The sequence below is a fragment of the Moschus berezovskii genome, chromosome 23 (assembly GCF_049115385.1).
Source record: "Moschus berezovskii isolate FMDL1 chromosome 23, NW_MosBer_1.0, whole genome shotgun sequence".
NCBI classification, from domain to species: domain Eukaryota; kingdom Metazoa; phylum Chordata; class Mammalia; order Artiodactyla; family Moschidae; genus Moschus; species Moschus berezovskii.
The window spans coordinates 55027037-55046287 of NC_142482.1; the positions used below are offsets into that span (position 1 = coordinate 55027037).

Below are 19251 nucleotides of genomic sequence, written 5' to 3' on the forward strand. Positions count from 1 at the left end.
GAACCTGCATCTCTTATGTCTCCTGCCTTGGCAGGTGGGTTCTTTACCACTGGGGACACCTGGGAATCGCTCTCCTCATTCTGTTTCTGCCCTAATATGTGCTGTCCTTTGTCACCGAGGGGCTTCCCTTGTGGCTCAGCTGGTAAAGGATCCCCCTGCAATGCAGGAGATCTGGGTTCGATCCCTGGGTTGGGAAGATCCCCTGGAGAAGGGAAAGGCTACCCACTCCAGTATTCTGGCCTGGAGAATTCCATAGACTACAGTCCACAGGGCCACAAAGAGTCAGACTGAACTGAGCAACTTTTAGTTTGTCACTGAGGCCTCGAAGCATTTCTACAAGAGCATCCATTTCTCTCAATTCCCTTTTCAGTTTCTGTATTCAGTTCCTCTTTTTTTTAAAATAATAAATAAGTAAATAAAATTCAGCTCCTTTTGTGAGAAAGAGCTTACCTACTCCTCAGGCCCCAGGCTCCAGCCACCAGCTTTCCCTCACCTCTAACTCCAGGCTTCTTTGTGCAAATCTCCTCAAACGTCCTTCCATTCCATGCAAATCAATATGCAAATAGGCCTGGAGGCGTCTTCTCTACCAGCAGTTCAACATTCCTGATGGTAATCATTTGAGGACAGCATCCCTGAAACCTGAAACGGTATTTGGTAATTAATTCTTGTCTGTCACTCATAAGCACCACCGCAGAGGGAATGGCAGTCAAACAGGAGACCTAGCAAATGCCTGTTGACTGATGGTGGGCCACAGTCACTCAGGCCTGTCCGACTCTGCGACCCCATGGACTGTAGCCCGCCAGCTTCCTCTGTCCATGGAATTCTCCAGGCAAGGATACTGGAGTGGGTTGCCATCCCCTTCTCCAGGGGAACTTCCCGACCCAAGGATCAAACCCAGGTATCCTTCATTGCAGGTGGATTCTTTACCATCTGAGCCTCCAGGGAAGCCGTTGACTGATTATGTTTGTCAATTAATGCCTCTCTTGCTATGAATGACCAGCCGTGGAAGCTGGAGGCCAGATCTCAGTTATAAAACTCTACACACCTAATGTAAACCCTGATGGAACAAAAACATCTCAGGTCCTTTCACTGTTTCTGGAGAACAGAATGAACTTGCCTGAATCAATATGACACAGAAGAGCTCTCAGTCACTGATATGAATACTGGCTGCTGGCTGGTGTATAAAATCTTGCTAGTGTTTGTCCCCGAGTCCAAGTCGTCTGAGTCATTGCGGTTGTTCCAGGTACGGCATCCCGATTTGCAGATGCCTGCTTGCCTCTTCGTGTACAGGCAAGCCGTCACTAGTTGTCTCATCTCCCTTAGAAAAAGCATTTCAGTTGGGCGTTGGGACTAAATATGAGCCAGAGGGAGCATTCTGATAGCAGTTACATGGGCTTCAGCTGTCTAAGGACTTTGGGAGCAGCTAATTGTCAATGAGTCAGGAGGTTGCCAGGGCAACCCGCAAACTGCTCTTTCTGGTAAGTTAGCTCTGTCTCAGGTCCAAGAGCGGAGAAGGCAATGGCACCCCACTCCAGTGTTCTTGCCTGGAAAATCCCATGGACGGAGGAGCCTGGTGGGCTGCCGTCTATGGGGTCGCACAGAGTCAGACACGACTGAAGTGACTTAGCAGCAGCAGCAGGTCCAAGACGGGTTATGAAAGAGTTGCAGCTCAGAAAAGGAAGGTTTTCCCCTTTCCCTGATGTTTATAGAAAAGCTTTATGATGTTAAAGCTTTTCTACTCATCCAAGGAGAGAAATCTGAGATAGCTAAAGAGTTCTACTCTGAATTATTTGGAAATAGGAGAAATGGAAGCAGAACATATTAAACAAGATGATACAGGATAGGAAAAAGTTAGGACAAAGACAAAAAGAAACATTCCCTTCATGTGGAGACTTTAGGAACACATGGCCATGAATTCATAGGAGTGAAAAGAATTTATTTGAAAGGTTTTTGTAGCTACTTTGTTCAATCTAGGAGATGACTACAATTCTGTTGAATAAGTGTAATACAGTAAAGAATATTAGAATAGAGTATGAAGATATCTCTTGAGTCTCCATCTGATTGTGTAAACAGAATGCTAAGAGGAAATCTAACTTTCCCAATAGTCAGCAAAGAACGTCATCCAATGATAGGCATCAAAAGAATCAGTGCAATGTGTAAAGGTTTTGAACACTTTGTTTTGTTTGTCAGTGTATGGAAAGATGCGAAAAATATGTAAGAATGAGGTTTCTTTTTAAAAAATGTTTTAGAACTATGCTGCTTAAGATTGTTGAATATTAAGTTACAGTCTTTTATAGCATTTAACAAGCCAGGAAGTCTGTCTTATTGCTAAGGTGTTAACTAAACACGTAGAGTATTTATTTGCTGTCATAGACAACACACACACTCAGAGATGATGCTCTGTGTTATTAATAGGCCATGACTTCTTTTGCTTCTCCTTCTTCATCCCACGTTTGACCACTTGGATCTCAGCAGTCCCCTTCCTGAGGCAGAGGCCGATGGGCAAGTCTGCACAGACAGGTATGAGAGGCAGGTGGCATCTTCCGCAGATAGAGCTTCCATTGAAAACTTCCCCTGAAGGAGGTGCTGGCTTTTCTGTCAATTGTATGTCTTCCCTCACTTCTGTTCTCTGGTTTGATCATTTCACCTCTGAGCTCGTTAGTCAGTTGAAGCAAGAGATACAACCTAGAAGAGTTCTACAGTAATTTATAAAGCACATGCTATACACCAGACACTATTGCTGGTCCTGGGGATACACTAACGAACAACACAGCTTAGATATCACTTGTTAAATTATCTTAATTTATTACCTATTTAGCCATACAATTCAAAGTATACACATGTATAAAAATGAGTGTATACTTAGCAAATTGCAAGGCTGAAAGAATTCACAAAGTTTCGGATGATAGAAAAAAGTTAGAAAGGACAAGATTGAGAGATCTGACTATATAAAGAATTTAAAATTCTCTTCGTACAAAAATTAATCAAAATTCAGCCGTATTTCAAATTCAGTTATTCAGTAAATAAGTGGTAAATTTCATTATTTTATAGAGTTCACATAAATTTAATAAGAAACATCAATGCAAATTCAATGAAAACATGCAAAGAATATGAACAACATTTTAAAAGGCAGAACTATAACCAGTTCACAAATGTGGGAAACCATTTCCTTTTACTATAAAGAGAGGAATTTAAAAAAGAAAGGAATTAAATATTTTTCACCTATAAAATTAAGTCTTTTATGGTAATACTGACAAATACTAGCAAGGATACATAAGGAAGAACAGTTTAACTTTTGTCGTGGTTCTAAGTTATGCAGCTTATCATTGTCTATATTCCAGCTATAATTGCTCCTTGGCAAAGGCTTTTGCTTTTGCATTAAATGGAATTCAAAGTGGCTGTTTTTGCACCCAAGAATTTTGGCCGTGCATGGCAAAATCAGCGCAGTGTAATGAAGTACACCTGGAGCTCCTGGAAGGCCTTTTACTGCCTTTCGGTTACTTTTGAATAGGCTTATTTCCTCTTCACAGAAATGTAGATGCACATGGAAGAGATCCTAAAGATAATGCATTCCTGAAGATAATAGAAAACAATATATTCACAATCCACATTTTGTGTTTCTGAAGATTTCTATTTCATGTTCAGCTGGAGACCGAAGAAAGAAGGTCCTTTAACCTGTCACTGATGGTTAGGAATTTCTAGGTAGGGGGATCCCAATCTTGATGTCTGTAGGAGCTCCGCTACCAGTGCCTGGGGACTCCTCAGTCTGCACATGTGTGACTTTCCTGCTCACCCAGCCTCCCCCTGGTCTGGAAAGTGGTGCCTTGGAAGATCACATGACATGATCCGAGCAGGATGTGTCCTGAGAGTCCCATAGGAAATACCATCCCCCTCGCCCCCGCCAAAAGACATTTTTCCCTTATAAGATCTGCTGTATGTTTCTCATTTGCACATAAGGATTTTTTAAGAGTGGTTTTGAAATTTCATTTGAAATATCTGCTTTATTCTGATGAAAGTTGTTAGAGTTTTGCTGGATACCATTTAGTGAGAGGCAAGTTGACTTTGGAAAAGAGTTAGGATTGGACTGGTTGGGAAGTGATATTTCCTGGAAACTTCTACAATGATCCATTTGGTCTTCATAATAAACATGAGAGATCAATTTACTTTACCTAAGAAGATTTTATAGTGCCTTATAAAATACACATTCAGCATATGGAGAACAATTCTTTTACTAGGAAACAAAAATACCTACCAGATGTAAAGTTCCATCATTTCCCTTTCGGATTTCTCTTTCCATCTGCCATCAAACTTGGATGGCCAATGATCTTTGCATTTTCAGCCAGGGAAACAATTTCCGTACATGATGTGAATGTGTTGTCCCTTGAGGGAAATTTATATGTTGAGCAGTTATTCCTAGAGAGAAAAGACAAAGCTGCTTCTGGGCGGTCAGTGTGAGCATCAGGTGTGCCATTTCTAGCCACGGGACTTACACTGAGTCATTTAACTGCTCTGAACCATGCACTTTCAGTTGTAAATTGGGAAGAATCACCTCTGCCTTGCAGAGTTATTATAAAGGTTAGAGATAGCACATAAAAAGCACCATTGTGGGTATTCCAGAAATTCTTATTGCTTTCCTTATCTTTAAATGTGATTGAAACCAAAAGATTATCTCTTATGGGAAATGGCACAGTATCACAATATGTATATGAGGGAGATTCTTTGAAGCAGGTAATGTCTCAAGTTTCTTCCAATTCTGCTGCACAGAGGGGTTTGTTGGCAGGAATCTGACATCTACAGTCCCTATTTTTTCAGGTGTAGGATTCTGGAAAAGTCACTTACTCTCTTTGAGCCTCCATTTCCTTGCCTGCAACAACAGAAACCAGTATTATGAAAGTGCTTTGTAAACCATGAAGTAGAATGATGGCCATGAGCAGGAGAAGATTACGGCAAGGTTATTAAATAGAATTAACATCTAGTGTCAGGGATCACCCGTGTCCTTCTAGTTCCTGAAGCATCTTACATAGTGAATTTGCACGCAAGGGATGAAATTATTACTGAAGATGTCCTCCAAATGAACCTATCTGATCTTTCAGGACAGCTCCGAATGAGCCTTATGTTTGGATCCTTGGATTTTATCAGTCAGTTGTCTCTGCCTGAAGGGAATGCTCCATCTTATTCTTCTGCTGACTGTGTATAACTTTTTTTAGATAAAGAGAATACTGTACATATTTCAAATTCACATACTTTCACTGTTTTAGCTGAAAGGCATTTGGCTAATGTTTTACAGCACTGCTTATGGGGTGTAAGCAACTTCACTTGCTCTTATCTTTTGAGTTTCCATGACTAACACTAAGTCTGTGTTAAAACTTTGCATTTTTCGTCAAAACTGGTGCTCCCAACATTTAATACCAGGCCAGTTCTGTTCACAGAAGTGTCTGTATCTGCACAGCGCAAAACTAATTCAACTGGCGTGAACGCTGGAAAAGCAAACACTATACCTTTCCACGAAGTTGAATTTTATATTTCAAATCATCTTTATTTTACTGCAACCTGAGATTTTTGTCTACTCGAGTTGAATTGCTCACAGAAAATACTCCTTTAAAACGTAGCACTGAGCACTTAAGTTCTGGTTTCTCAGCACACCTTAAGCATAGTGTAAGCCTAAGGCGCTCACAAAGAATTGGGAAGTTAATTCAAGTGGAAAAAAGAATTTGAAGATGGAACAGATAAAGAGGGTGAAAAAGTACCATGAAGAACTTGGCGTATCTAGTTAAGACAGTAAATACTTGAAGATTATTTACTTCCCAGTAAGGAGCAGCCGTATTCTTTTATTCTCTTTTCTTATTAACATAAATTTTCAAGAAACTCTAATGTGGTTTTTGCATGTTTTTCTCTAATTTTGCATGTTTGTGAACTCTTTGGCTCTCATTTGAGAGAACAGTATTAACACTTTCAGTCTCTAAAAATCACCCCTATGAAGTTGTCCCTCATAGTGTTATACACTATAGTGAAAGCAGTCTCAAAGAAAATACATAATGGTATTTTGGTGAGACAGAATGTTGCCTCATCATTTAAAATGATGTTTACAAAGAATAAATGATTACATCAGAAAATGTTCATATTGAATAAAAATAGATGGATGGGAAAAGATTAGTATAAAATCATCTGAATTTTCTATATATAAGTGTGTGCATACACACAGAGAGAGTGCACATTCTACCTGCGTGTACACATTTGTGTCTATATGTGCATGCATAATAGGAATACATATACAGAAAAAAGTTTAGAGGAAAAATCAGTACAAATAACATTATAGTTGTTTTTGCTGAGCGGCATTAGATCTGTGTTTATCTACACATTTCTAGATGGTTAAGCCTATATAGAGATTGTAAATGTGTTATTTCAACTCATTTATATGTGTGTGCATTTATTCTGCCTTACTGTGAAAAGGATTCAAAGTGGCTAGCTTTAGGTCACTAAAAGAATCTAAAATTGAGCACCAAAAAACTAAAATGTTTCACAAACTAAAAAAAAAAAATTCAGAGTTTCAATGACCACCATCTAAACCCCGTCCTTTAACACACACACACAGAGCACACACACACAGTGTACACACACACACACACGCATGTACCTGCACACACATGCACACACACAGCATACACAATTACATGTGCTTCCAAGGAACAAGCAATCCTCCATTGTAGCATTGATAGATGGAGAATTAAACAATATAAGTTCAAATTGAATTAGAAAAACACTTTCATGCTCTATGGTGACCTAAATTGAAAGGAAATCCAAAAAAAGAGGAGATACATATATATGTGTAGCTGGGTTTCCCAGGTGGCTCAGCAGAAAAGACTCCACCTGCAAAATAGTAGATGTGGGTTCGATCCCTGGGTCAGGAAGATCCCCTGGAGAAAGAAATGGCAACCCCTTCCAGTATTCTTGCCTGGGAAATCCCATGGACAGAGGAGCCTGGGTGGGCTATCAGCCATGCAGTTGCCAGGGTCAGACACGACCTGGCAACTAAGCCACCAACCACAGCTGATTCACTCTGCTGTACAGCAGAAACTAGCATAGCATTGTAAAGCAACTATACTCCAATAAAAAAGTAAAACAAATTAAATTAAGAAACAAGCTAACAACAAAAACAAAACAAAATCAAGAGACCCTAAAATATGTTTTATTATTTTCATGTACATAAAGAAATGAAGGCAAATTTAGCAAAATATTTCCAGGTAGAAGTTTTGTTCATGATGAAAGAAAATCAGACCAGTTTAACAGGATTTATTCACTTTCAAACAACGGCTGTGTCTTCAAAATTCTTCAAGTAAATTCACTATTTCTTTATCTTACTCTTAAAGTCTATTTAGCAAACCTTCTATTCATGGAGTCCAAAGTTAAACTCCAGCCAGACCTGAATTTTCATAATTGCCAAATAACTGAAATTCAACACAGAGACCCATACAGAAAATATTATACAAAGAAACAGATAATGTAATCACAGCTATGCCTGAGAAGAAAGAAAACACACACGGCATGCAAAGTACTGGGGTGACAATTTGAATTACAAAATTGTACTATGGATTAAAAAAGTAAATGGCAAAACAAACAAGCTGGCATCCCTCTTTTCAGTGTGAGGAACATTTGGTTCTGAGCTAGAAGCGGAAAGCCCACAGCAGAGAGAGATTATCTGTAATGTATTCAGACTAAGATGTCTTCACTGACTCCCGCACTGAAATGACAGATGAGAACACAGCCTATGTACAAATGATGAAATGCCCTAATCCTTGCCTCGCAAAACGATCGCCTCACTAGAACTGCCAGGTTGACAGACAAGGCCTTGGACTACCCTAGTGAAAGAAAACTTTCCCAACCCACAGCTGAGGAAAAGAAAACCATAGGCACTAATCCTCTAAATACTCACAGAAAACGATGGAAAATTTAAACAAGAGCAGAGACTAATTAATTAATGAAATCCAAAGGTATCCAGGAATATGTCAGCATGATTCTTTGTGACCCCACAGTCTTTCCATGAGATTCTCCGGGCAAGAATACTGGAGTGGGTTGCCATTCCCTTCTCCAGGAGATCGTCCCCACCCAGGGATCGAACCTGGGTCTTCTGCATTGCAGGCAGATTCTTTACCATTGGAACCGCCAGGGAAGCCCATGACTGAGCAACAGTATTGGAAATAGCAAAATCATGTATTAGGAAACGCAACAGGTCCTCCTGACAGTACTCTACCATGGAGACCCTCATGTGTGTTAGTCACTCAGTCATGTCTGACTCTTTGTGACCCTGCGGGCTGTAGCCTGCCAGGCTCCTCTGTTCATGGGATTCTCCAGGCAAGAATACTAGAGTGGGTTGCCATTCTCTTCTCCAGTGGATTCTTCATGACCCAGGGATCAGACCCAGGTCTCCTGCTTTGTAGGCAAATTCTTTATGATCTGAACCACCAGGCTAGGTCTGTGTATAATATACCACCATTTACCACTTTGGATTCTGACCCATGTTCTTGTTTAACATATGAGTGCATGAGTGCAGTGGCAAATTGATTGGAGATTGATTAATCATTCATCTCACCGACCATTCAGTGGAAATGCATTTACTTATTTACTTATATATTTTTGACAATTCTAATTGCATACTTTTAATTGTACAAGGTGATGAGTTGGTATACATTAGGGAAAAATTACCAAGATCAATATAATTAACACATCCATCATCTCACATACCTAGTTTTTGTGTGTGTGTGTATTTGATGAAAATGCTTCAGATCCATTCTCAGCAATTTTCCTTTTCCTTTTTGGCCTTGCAGCATGCAGAATCTTCCCCAACTAGGGATCGAAACTGTGCCCCCTGCATTGGGAGTGCAGAGTCTTAATCCCTGGACCACTAGGGAAGTCCCAACTCTCAGAAACTTTCAGGGTTTCATTCCTGGTCAGGGAAGTAGACGCCACATGTTGAAACTAAGAACCTGGTACAGCCAAATAAATAAATAAACGTGCTGTGCCGTGCTTAGTCACTCAGTCGTGTGGATTTGTTGTGTTTTCATGGACTGGAGCCTCCAGGCTCCTCTGTCCATAGGGATTCTAAGGGAAGAATACTGGCGAGGGTAGCCTATCCCTTCTCCAGGGGACCTTCCCCACCCAGGAATCAAAACAGGTTCTCCTGCATTGCAGGCAGACTCTTTACCAGCTAAGCTGCCGGGGAAGCCCAAATAAATAAAATTTTAAAAAATAAGTAAATATTAAAAAGTAACTTTCAGGTTTACAGTATCAGGTTTACAGTTACTATTAACTATAGTCAGCATACTGTCCATTAGATCTGCAGAACTTATTCTTGTAACTAGAAATGTGTGCCCTGTGACCTGTATCGCCCCACGTCCCCACCCCCCAGTCTTTATCTTTCTGGCTTATTTCACTGAGTATGTGAGCACAGTGTCCTCCATTTTATAATAAGTGGCAAGATTCCTTTTCTTTTACTGAATAATATTCCACTGTGTGTTCATGTTTTATCATTTAAGTTATTTCCATATCTTGGCTATTGTGAATAATGTAGTTAACATGGGTGTGCAGATATCTTGTCCGACTCTTTGTGACTCTGTACAGTCCATGTAATTCTCCAGGCAAGAATACTGGAGTGGGTTGACATTCCCTTCTCCAGGGGCTCTTCCCTACCCAGGGATCGAGCACAGGTCAATTATCCATTCCCATTATAATGGCTTTCCAAACTAGACTGAATTAAAAGTTATCAAAATAAGGATCTATGCATGTGTTGTCCCACAGCAGGCAAGAAAGAGTGCAAGAGTTCTGCTGCAGACCCAACTAGCAGACCAGGCTCCATGGAAGAGTCTGTGTATCTGGCTTTGCAGAAGCATTTGAAAAATCGGGAGCAGGAAAAGACTCGAGTGAGAACCTATGCTTCCCTGGAGAGTAAGTCTTCATGCTGTCTGACCATCAAGAAGTGATTTCTTTCTGCTCAGAACCACAGGACAAGACAAATAGCCCTTCTAGCTTACTAAGAGCAGTCAAAGGAGCCACAGAAAAGACCACAGAGATCTGAACATCAGTACGTGGCTGTCAAGTACCTGAGGTCAAGCTTCTTAGTACAGACTTTGCTCAGGCACCTTGTGGAGCCAGGGTCTGCTCAGTGGGGCTGGGGACTAGAAAAAAAAAAGAAAACTAAAAGTAATGAGGATGGACCTGGAGAGAATTAGGAATTTGATGAGTGAAGTCATCAGCTGTGTCCCAGGGTGGAATTCCTCAGAGGCTGTTAAGTTAGGAACCTCCATTTTCATGGCCAAAAAAATTAGAGGAGCCTTCAGTGAGGACCGGAATGCTGTCTGTGGCAGAATCAGGACCAACACGGAACAACACAGCACTCACAGAATGGCACCATCCGTCCAGGTAACAGCATAGCAATGTTCCTGGGAAGGAGAGTGCATGATGACACTGAAAACATCACATTTCCAGCCTGTTCAGAGGGTGCAGAGATCTTTGACATCAAGACGGTAAGAACTAGACAAGTACCCCAGAGGTTCAGTTCAGAGTCGTGTTTGACTCTTTGTGACCCCATGGACTGCAGCACGCCAGGCTTCCCTGTCCATCACCAACTCCTGGAGCTTGCTCAAACTCATGTCCATCGAGTCGGTGATGCCATCCAGCTATCTCATCCTCTGTCATCCCCTTCTCCTCCTGCCTTCAATCTTTCCCAGCATCAGGATCTTTTCCAATGAATCAGTTCTTTTCATCAGGTAGCCAAAGTATTAGAGCTTCAGCTTCAGGTCAGTCCTTCCAATGAATACTCAGGACTGATTTTCTTTAGGATTGACTGGTTGGATCTCCTTGCAGTCCAAGGGACTCTCAAGAGCCTTCTCCAACACCACAGTTCAAAGCATCAGTTGTTCACACCTCAGTTTTCTTTATGGTCCAACTCTCACATCTATCCATACATGACTACTGCAAAAACCATAGCTTTGATTAAACGGACATTTGTTGGCAAAGTAATGTCTCTGCTTTTTTAATATGCTGTCTAGGTTTGTCATAGCTTTTCTTCCAAGGAGTAAGCTTATTTTAATTTCATGGCTGCTGTCATCATCTGCAGTGATTTTGGAGCCCAAGAAAATGAAGTAGAGGTATGCAGGCGAAATAAAAGCACTGTCATCAAAGAAACACATGAGTGACTCCAACATCTTGGTGCGCTTGCCAGAAGGACTCCCTTCCTTACTGAGAAGAGATGGTATTGTGGGAAGGAGAAAAGGAAGGAACAGGGGGAATATGAGATGAAAGTCACATGTAAGTAGCTAGCATTCTATACAATGACTATAACCCAGCACTGTAAGAGGAAAGGTTCCTGAGTTAAGAACACCCTGTGAGGTCTAGCAGTTAGAGCACTGATGCTTCCTGGCAGATTGCCACGGAAATGACACCTGATAGGATGATGAGACCCATGGAACCCAAGCAGATGCTACCACCAATTTGGGATTTCCAGTTCCACATGCTAGAAATCTTCAAATCCCATTCTAGAGCTGCTGTCCCCTAAAATTACACTCAATGCTCACCCTCTCAGGATCTCACCTTCTTCTTTATGAAAAATGCAAGTCCAGGGTAATGATGAGACTCACACAAGCAATGGGGTTTCATTAAGAGGAAAATTAAAGCATGCCACCTTTATAATCAGGTTAGTATTTAAAGAAAACCTCTTGAAATGGGTCAACATATACACCGATCTATTATAATCCAGGGAGGCCAAAGACATTTTATTTCCTACAAGTCCAATTTGGTCCAATGCTTCACGTGCAGAGATTCTAATGTAAGAATCTCCTTACTTTTAACTAATTTACTTGGAAGATTGAAATACTATATTATTTTTCATTTCCAATGCATGATTCACATTGGCACCTCATTACATCTAATCATGCAACGAATTAAGTAAGGAAAAGGGTCTCCAAGCACGGACGACAGCTGATGGGAGGGATAATTGAGTAAGAGACCAGAAAGGCAGCTTCAGTGAGGGTAGGAGTTTTAGTATTTCCCAAATCTGTCAGCCTCACAATAACGGTTGAGTCATGACTCCCCTGCAATTACTTCACAAAAGAAAGAGAATCGTACGTGACAGTCGACCATGAACACCCTGGTAAATCTGCAAAAAGAAAGGACAGGGGTTGTGCACTTTATCCGTAGTGTGGTGAAGAGCAGCCCATTGTTGAAAGGCAGGTGTGCGGTGTGTTCTCTCTCTCTCTGCGTGTGTGTGAGAGAGAGAGAGAAAAAGAGACAGACAGACAGACAGAAGACTTGGAAAGAGAGAGGAGAAGAGACTAAAGGGAGAAACAGAACGGATGGAGCCAAGAGAGAGATGTGGAAGCAAAAGCAGTCAATTCTAGTGACATCGAAACACTCAGATGGTCTCTAATGGCTGCCATGTCGTCCTGCTAATTCAGGGGAAACGTTACTAACAGCGACAATGATAATTGTTATTACATGAGCAGACAAATGGCTGGACGTTGGATAAACAGAAGTCTGAGACAGTAGGTGTTTGCCTCTTTGGCAAGGTGAATAAAGCGCTGAGGGTGTCCACAGTCTGTAAACTGTGGAGAAGTTCGTTTTCCTTTTGGAAGAATGGATGTCTAGTTCAGGCAAGCTCAGTTACACAAGCAAGAGTGCCCGTTTCTGTGACAATGCCTGCTACCAAGTAGCGGCTCGATAAATACTTTCTATTTCTTGACCCTCTAAACTAGAGGGAGGCTTCAGCCTGATTGTTCCCAGTCCGGTGGGAGGGCTCCCACCCCAGTGACACGCTGGATGCTTACTTGCTTGTCCTGCTCTTTCTTTAGCATCCAGCTTAAAATCACCCAAGGGCAGACTTGCTCTTCCCAAGCCAGGAATGACAGAGCTCATGTTAGTTAGGTGAAGTGAAATGTGTCAACGGCCTTCTTCAGCCTCCAGGAAAATCCCTGGAGAGCCTCTCAGATTTTAAGAGCAAAATATCCTTCCAGCTCAGGAATGCACTGGGACCAGTAGAGGGCGGGGGCGGGGGGAGTTTCCCTCTTGATCTCTAAGTTCTCCCAAGGCTTTTGTCTCTCTGCTCCAGGCATCTGACAGCCAGCTCTTATGGTGAAAATAGACAAATCTTCACTCATTCAGTGGATGTACTTGCCTTTCATTTACTGCTTGACTGTTTTTTTTTGCCAATTTCTGACTCAATTGACTCAACTGAAAAATAAAGGAATCCATATGAGAGAGCTGAATATTCAATTACAGGAAAAGTAATGAGCTTAAAATACTTGATTACTAATTTGATGTTGGGCAGTGTGTCTTCTCCCCACTCTTCAAGTGTACAACCCTGTGTCACACAGGTATAAACTGCCTCACACTCAGTTGTAGGCATGGACAAAACTTAGGACCATGATGAAAATCACAGCAGACAGGAGGATTCTAATTTAGGGACGTCTTAGAAATGATAACAAGCTAACCTGAAGGAAAGACAGCTATAATGCTCTTCTAAAGGAAGGAATTTCTTTGCCTAGAAATAATGGGAAAAGTCACAAAGAAGGGTGAGATCTGACATCGTGAAAAATTTGAAAAAATAAAACCCATAACAAAATCAATAAACATGACAAGGAACTAATATCAATATCCTTAATACATAAAATATGCTTCAAATAAATTGTAATAAGTAACTGAGAAAGCACAGAGGCATGTGTGTATGTGTGTGTTTGTGTGTGTGTGTAACTATCATTGGCTGGTAACATGGAATTCAAAATGGAAGCTGTTTTGTATATTGACAGGCTTTTAGTATTTTCATTTCCCCACTCTGCAAATTTCCTTTCACACCTTCCCCCCTCTAGTCATGTCACCTACATCCGTGTTCTTGCCTTACTCTCATGAATGGCTTTGCCTCACACATTACAGAGGAAATTCAGAATCTTCAGTTAACCCCCATAAGCAAATTCTACAGAGAAGGCTAAGGCAACCCACCTCAGTACTCTTGCCTGGAGAATCCCACGGACAGAGGAGCCTGGTAGGCTGCAGTCCATGACATCGCGAAGAGTTGGACACAACTGAGCAACTTCACTTTCACTTTTCACTTTCATTCTTTGGAGAAGAAATGGCAACCCACTTCATTGCCTGGAGAATTCCAGGGACGGGGGAGCCTGTGGGGTGCTGTCTATGGGGTCTCACAGAATCGGACACGACTGAAGCGACTTAGCAGCAGCAGCAGCAGCAAATTCTAACATGTTTGTTTTCCAGAAAGGAATTTAAATTTTTCCTCCTTTAGGTTTCAATGACTCCTAGCCTCAGCTACGGAGAAGGCAATGGCAAGCCACTCCAGTACTATTGCCTAGAAAATCCCATGGATGGAGGAGCCTGGTAGGCTGCAGTCCATGGGGTCGCTACGAGTCAGACATGACCGAGTGACTTCACTTTCACTTTTTACTTTCACACACTGGAGAAGGAAATGGCAACCCACTCCAGTGTTCTTGCCTGGAGAATCCCAGGGACGGGGGAGCCGTCTATGGGGTCACACAGAGTCGGACACGACTGAAGTGACTTAGCAGCAGTAGCAGCAGCAACCTCAGCTATGTTTTATGTTTTATTTTTAAATCAATTTTTATTGAAGTATAGTTGCTTTACAAGCTTGTGTTAGTTTCTGCTATACAACAAAAATGAATCAACTATGCTTTAGACTCTTCCTTCATATTGCATTTTAAGAGCTGATAAAGCACCTTAAAAAAGCACCATGTTGCCTCTTTCTAGTCTATTAGTTAGAAACATGCTTTAATTTATTAATATGTATTGAATAATAATATGAGCTGTCAACTGTAGATGATATATGCACATTAATTTTTATACACAGAATCTCAATTCTCATGATAGTTCTCATTATGCAACCAGGATGGTTTTCAAAAGCCAGCAAAAAAATTATAGTTTATCTATGTAGAGACACCAGCAATTTACTTTTTCATATTAATGAAATTCATGTAAGTATCATTAGTGATGAATAAATTATACCGGCATGCCTTCATGGTGCCATAACTAAGATCCAATGTTCCACTGGGACTTTCTGTGCTTTATAAAGGGTCATTTATCTTTTTTTTTTCAGGGACTATATATGTAAGCCAAAGGTTCATCTTGTCTCTGAAAATAGAAAATGATGCACTCTTGCATTTCAGTTTTATTCCCTTTAGAGATGGTAATCCCCCACTGGAAAACAGTGTGTGTTTGGTTTGGAGCAATTAAAACTGATTTCTGAGTTCCAAGTTTAAGAGAATGAACAATTTTTTAAGCCTATAGTCATTTGAATTGGTGGAAGTAACCGACATTGTGTTAAAAGATATAATTTTTCAGGTATAACTGGAAAAAATAAATGAACGCAGCCAAGTTAGAAATAAATGAACAAATTCTTTTGAGAAGATTGAGTTACAAACCCATGAAGTAGATCAGAAGTAGGGATACTTTTCTTTAAATGAACCTTCCTTTTGTGAGGTTTCTTTCTCGTACCTTGCCTCTCCTGGAGACCACACAGGTGGAACCAATACAGGGTGGGTGGCGAGGTTACACAGATCAGCCAGGTCACCATACAGATTGCATCCTTCAGCCAGAAGGAATTCACTCTTCTGCTATCTTGTTAGGATGCTCTGATACAAGAAAGTCCTTCATAGTAAGGCAAAGCTACCACCCAGGACCTTCTAGGTCAAATTCTCTGAAATAATGGTACCTACTCTGTTAGCTCAAGCTGCTGTGAAAAAATACCATAGACTGGGTGGTTTAAAGACTCTTGAGAGTCCCTTGGACTGCAAGGAGATCCAACCAGTCCATCCTAAAGGAGATCAGTCCTGGGTGTTCATTGGAAGGACTGATGCTAAAGCTGAAACTCCAATACTTTGGCCACCTCATGCGACAAGTTGACTCACTGGAAAAGACTCTGATGCTGGGAAAGGTTGGGGGCAGGAGGAGAAGGGGACGACAGAGAATGAGATGGCTGGATGGCATCACCGACTCGATGGAGGTGAGTTTGAGTGAACTCCAGGAGTTGGTGATGGACAGGGAGGCCTGGCGTGCTGTGATTCATGGGGTCGCAAAGAGTCGGACACGACTGAGTGACTGGACTGAACTTAACTGAACTGAATCCCATGACAAGAGTGCCACACTCATGACCTCATCTAACCCAATTACCAAAAAGGTGTACTTCCCCGGTGGTCCAGTGGTTGAGAATTCATCCCTGGTTGGGGAATTAAGATCCCATGGATAGCTAACCCTGCATACCACAGCTATTGAGCCCTCGTACTCAAGAATCCATGCCCTGCAACATGACAAGGCTGGCGAATCACAACCAAGAGTCCACGCACTGCAGTGAAGACCCAGCACAGCCAAAGTAAATAAACTCAATTACCTCCTGGAGGTCCCACCTCCCAATACCATCACATTGAGGCTAGGGTTTCAACCTATGAATCTGAGGGGATATAAACATTTAGTCCATAAACCTATCATCTGCCAGATAATTTTCATACCAGTCTGTTAATCCCTTAGGGCATAGGATTATTCTTATTTTATATACATTGTAAATTATTATTTTCCCTTTATATATCATGAAATTAAAACTCTGATAAGGTAAAAAATTATCCAGCTCCACACAGCTAGAAAATGATGTGACAAATCCAGTTCTGATTGCTAAACTAAATGTTCTAAATTAACTTAAAACTTCGCCATTCCAGTTTCTCTTCTCTAAGTACACTTCATATGGTCAACGTCCCCTTAAAACATCCTACCAGGAACTGAGCACACAACACCAAGAAAGCTCTGACTAAGATCTGGATGGAATTAAAATGTACCTTGTTACAAATGGTATACCTCTTTTAATAGAGGATAAATGTGACTGGCTAAGAGGGTGTCAGAGGGTGAGATGGCTGGGTGGTATCACTGACGTGGTGGACAAGAACTTGGGCAAACTTCGGGAGATGGTGAGGGACAGAGGGATCTGGTGTGCTGCAGTCCTTGGGTCTGCAAAGAGTCAGACATGATTGGGTGACTGAAAAACAACAGCAAAATGTGACAGGGTCGTCCAGCAGGCAGTCTGCAGCTGTCCGTAAGCATATTACATGATTTTGCCAAATGCCGTGCTAAAATTCGATATCCAGATTTTATAAGAATCTCCCAGGCATCGACACTAAGCCTATTAACTAACTCTATCATTATCAAGGCTTCCCTGCTGGTTCAGTGGTAAAGAATCCGTCTGCCAATGCAGGAGATTCAGGAGATGTGGGTTTGATCCCTGGGTCAGGGAGATCCCCTAGAGAAGGAAATGGCAACCCACTCCAATATTCTTGCCTAGGAAATCCCATGGACAGAGGAGCCTAGTGGGCTGCAGCCTATGGGATCACAAGAGTCGGATATGACTTAGCGACTAAAACAACATTATCCAACAAAGTTAAGTTCGTTGTTCACTTTTCTGGTAGTTAGGCAAGATTCATTTTATTATCTATCTCATCCCAGCACTCAAACTGTGTCACCATACACAAATCGTTTTCACCCTGGGAAGAGTCATCTTGCTAACACTAGAAATAGTATACATTCTATTGCTCGTTTTCATAGACAGGAGTGATCAAACAGGGGGAGACGTAGGTGACAAAAACATTTCAATAGTTGAGTCAACAACGCAAAGGTTTTTGAGCAGAAAAAAAAATGTCATGGTGTTTTGATTTAGAAAGATGACTGATAAAAACAAAAATTACTGCTTTTAAGTTGTCATGACCCTTTGGCTTAATCCAAAAGCTACAATCCTATGTCAAAAGAGTAACTTCATACTCAAAGAAGAACCATAAGGATCATTTTCTCAAATAAGTCATTTGTTCACTGGAAAACTATTTTGGCAAGAAAACAGAAATTATTGCGCTTATTCACAGAGGCCTGAAGAAAACTCCTAACTAGTGGACTAACCGGAGAAGGCAATGGCAAGCACTCCAGTACTCTTGCCTAGAAAATCCCATGGATGGAGGAGCCTGGTAGGCTGCAGTCCGTGGGGTCGCTAAGGGTCGGACATGACTGACCGACTTCACTTTCACTTTTCACTTTCACACATTGGAGAAGGAAATGGCAACCCACTCCAGTGTTCTTGCCTGGAGAATCCCAGGGACGGGGGAGCCTGGCGGGCTGCCGTCTATGGGGTCACACAGAGTCGGACACGACTGAAGTGACTTAGCAGCAGCAGCAGCAGTGGACTAACATCTCGCAAGTTAAAACCAGTGTCTGCGAGATACTCCCTATCTCAATTAGTGAGAGTGAAATTAATCTTGAGATAAAGTTCATGGGTTCAATGCAGATATTTGCAAATTATCAAAACAAAATAAATGACTCCTACAGGAGTTCTCATTGTGTATCAGATTCCAATAAATCAGTGCTGTGACATGAGAGCCACTCCAGTGAAGCCAATCTGTCTATATAATTACACCAAAAAAAAAAAAGAAAAAATATATGGTACTTACATGCCAGTCCCAAAATTCATTCCAGAAAATCCATCTCACAAAGTTAACCCCAGGGACATCTTCTGCATTTACATGACGTAGACAATGTGCTTTGAAATCTACAAGGGGATGACAATGGGATAAAGATCAGTCCTTTAAAAAGAGAATGAAAACAATCCAAGAATTAGATGTCATGTTGCCAATCGTGCAAATCTCTCCTTCGGAGTTAACGTGCTGCCTGTCAGCATCATTGACCCAGAGTGCATTGTCTGAAAACTCAGTCTGGCTGTTCTGTTCTGAAGGAACAGGAAACTCTTCAACAGTTTGCCCTATAGGGTATCTTGATAACATCAGCACACAGAACATTGAGCACACGCCTCCCGGTCACATACACACACCCCAGATGAAAAGGTGACGAAGGCAGGCGTTCTTCTGTGTTCCCATCAACAACAAAGAGACATGCATAAGCAGCAGAAGGATAACTCTGGCCACGGGATTTTACACGGCAGTGGGAGAAAGCAGCCCGTTTTCACTACAGTCAGAAGAAACCAAGTCACGAGGAACCTTGACAAGTTGCAAAGCCTGGTCTGTCCACCATGCCACCCTGTCTCCCTGGCTGCTTCTTCACAATTCTTTCCTCTAGTGAAAAAAGAAAACCCAGAAAATAGGCATTTTGAGGGTAATTCCCATTCTTTCTCTAATAAAATAGTAAGGACACACTGCTAATGTTCAGAGAAATACAAAAGAAGTGAAGATCTAAAAAAGAAAAGCAGGGTTCAAACCC

General features: G+C 41.5%; 1 long non-coding RNA gene across 6 annotated transcripts; it reads right to left on the reverse strand.

Moving 5' to 3' along the window:
* Positions 1-644: 644 nt before the first annotated feature.
* LOC129543276 (uncharacterized) lies at positions 645-18763 on the reverse strand. 6 transcript variants are annotated; one of them, XR_008683278.2, is made up of 5 exons: positions 18489-18763; positions 8740-8941; positions 4840-4864; positions 4253-4380; positions 645-3573 (listed from the first exon to the last, which is right to left on the reverse strand). It is a non-coding gene; the product is annotated as an uncharacterized LOC129543276 (long non-coding RNA). The 6 variants fall into 6 exon arrangements; XR_008683276.2 differs by having other exon boundaries at positions 4253-4413; XR_008683274.2 differs by having other exon boundaries at positions 4253-4864; positions 8740-8863.
* Positions 18764-19251: the final 488 nt, after the last annotated feature.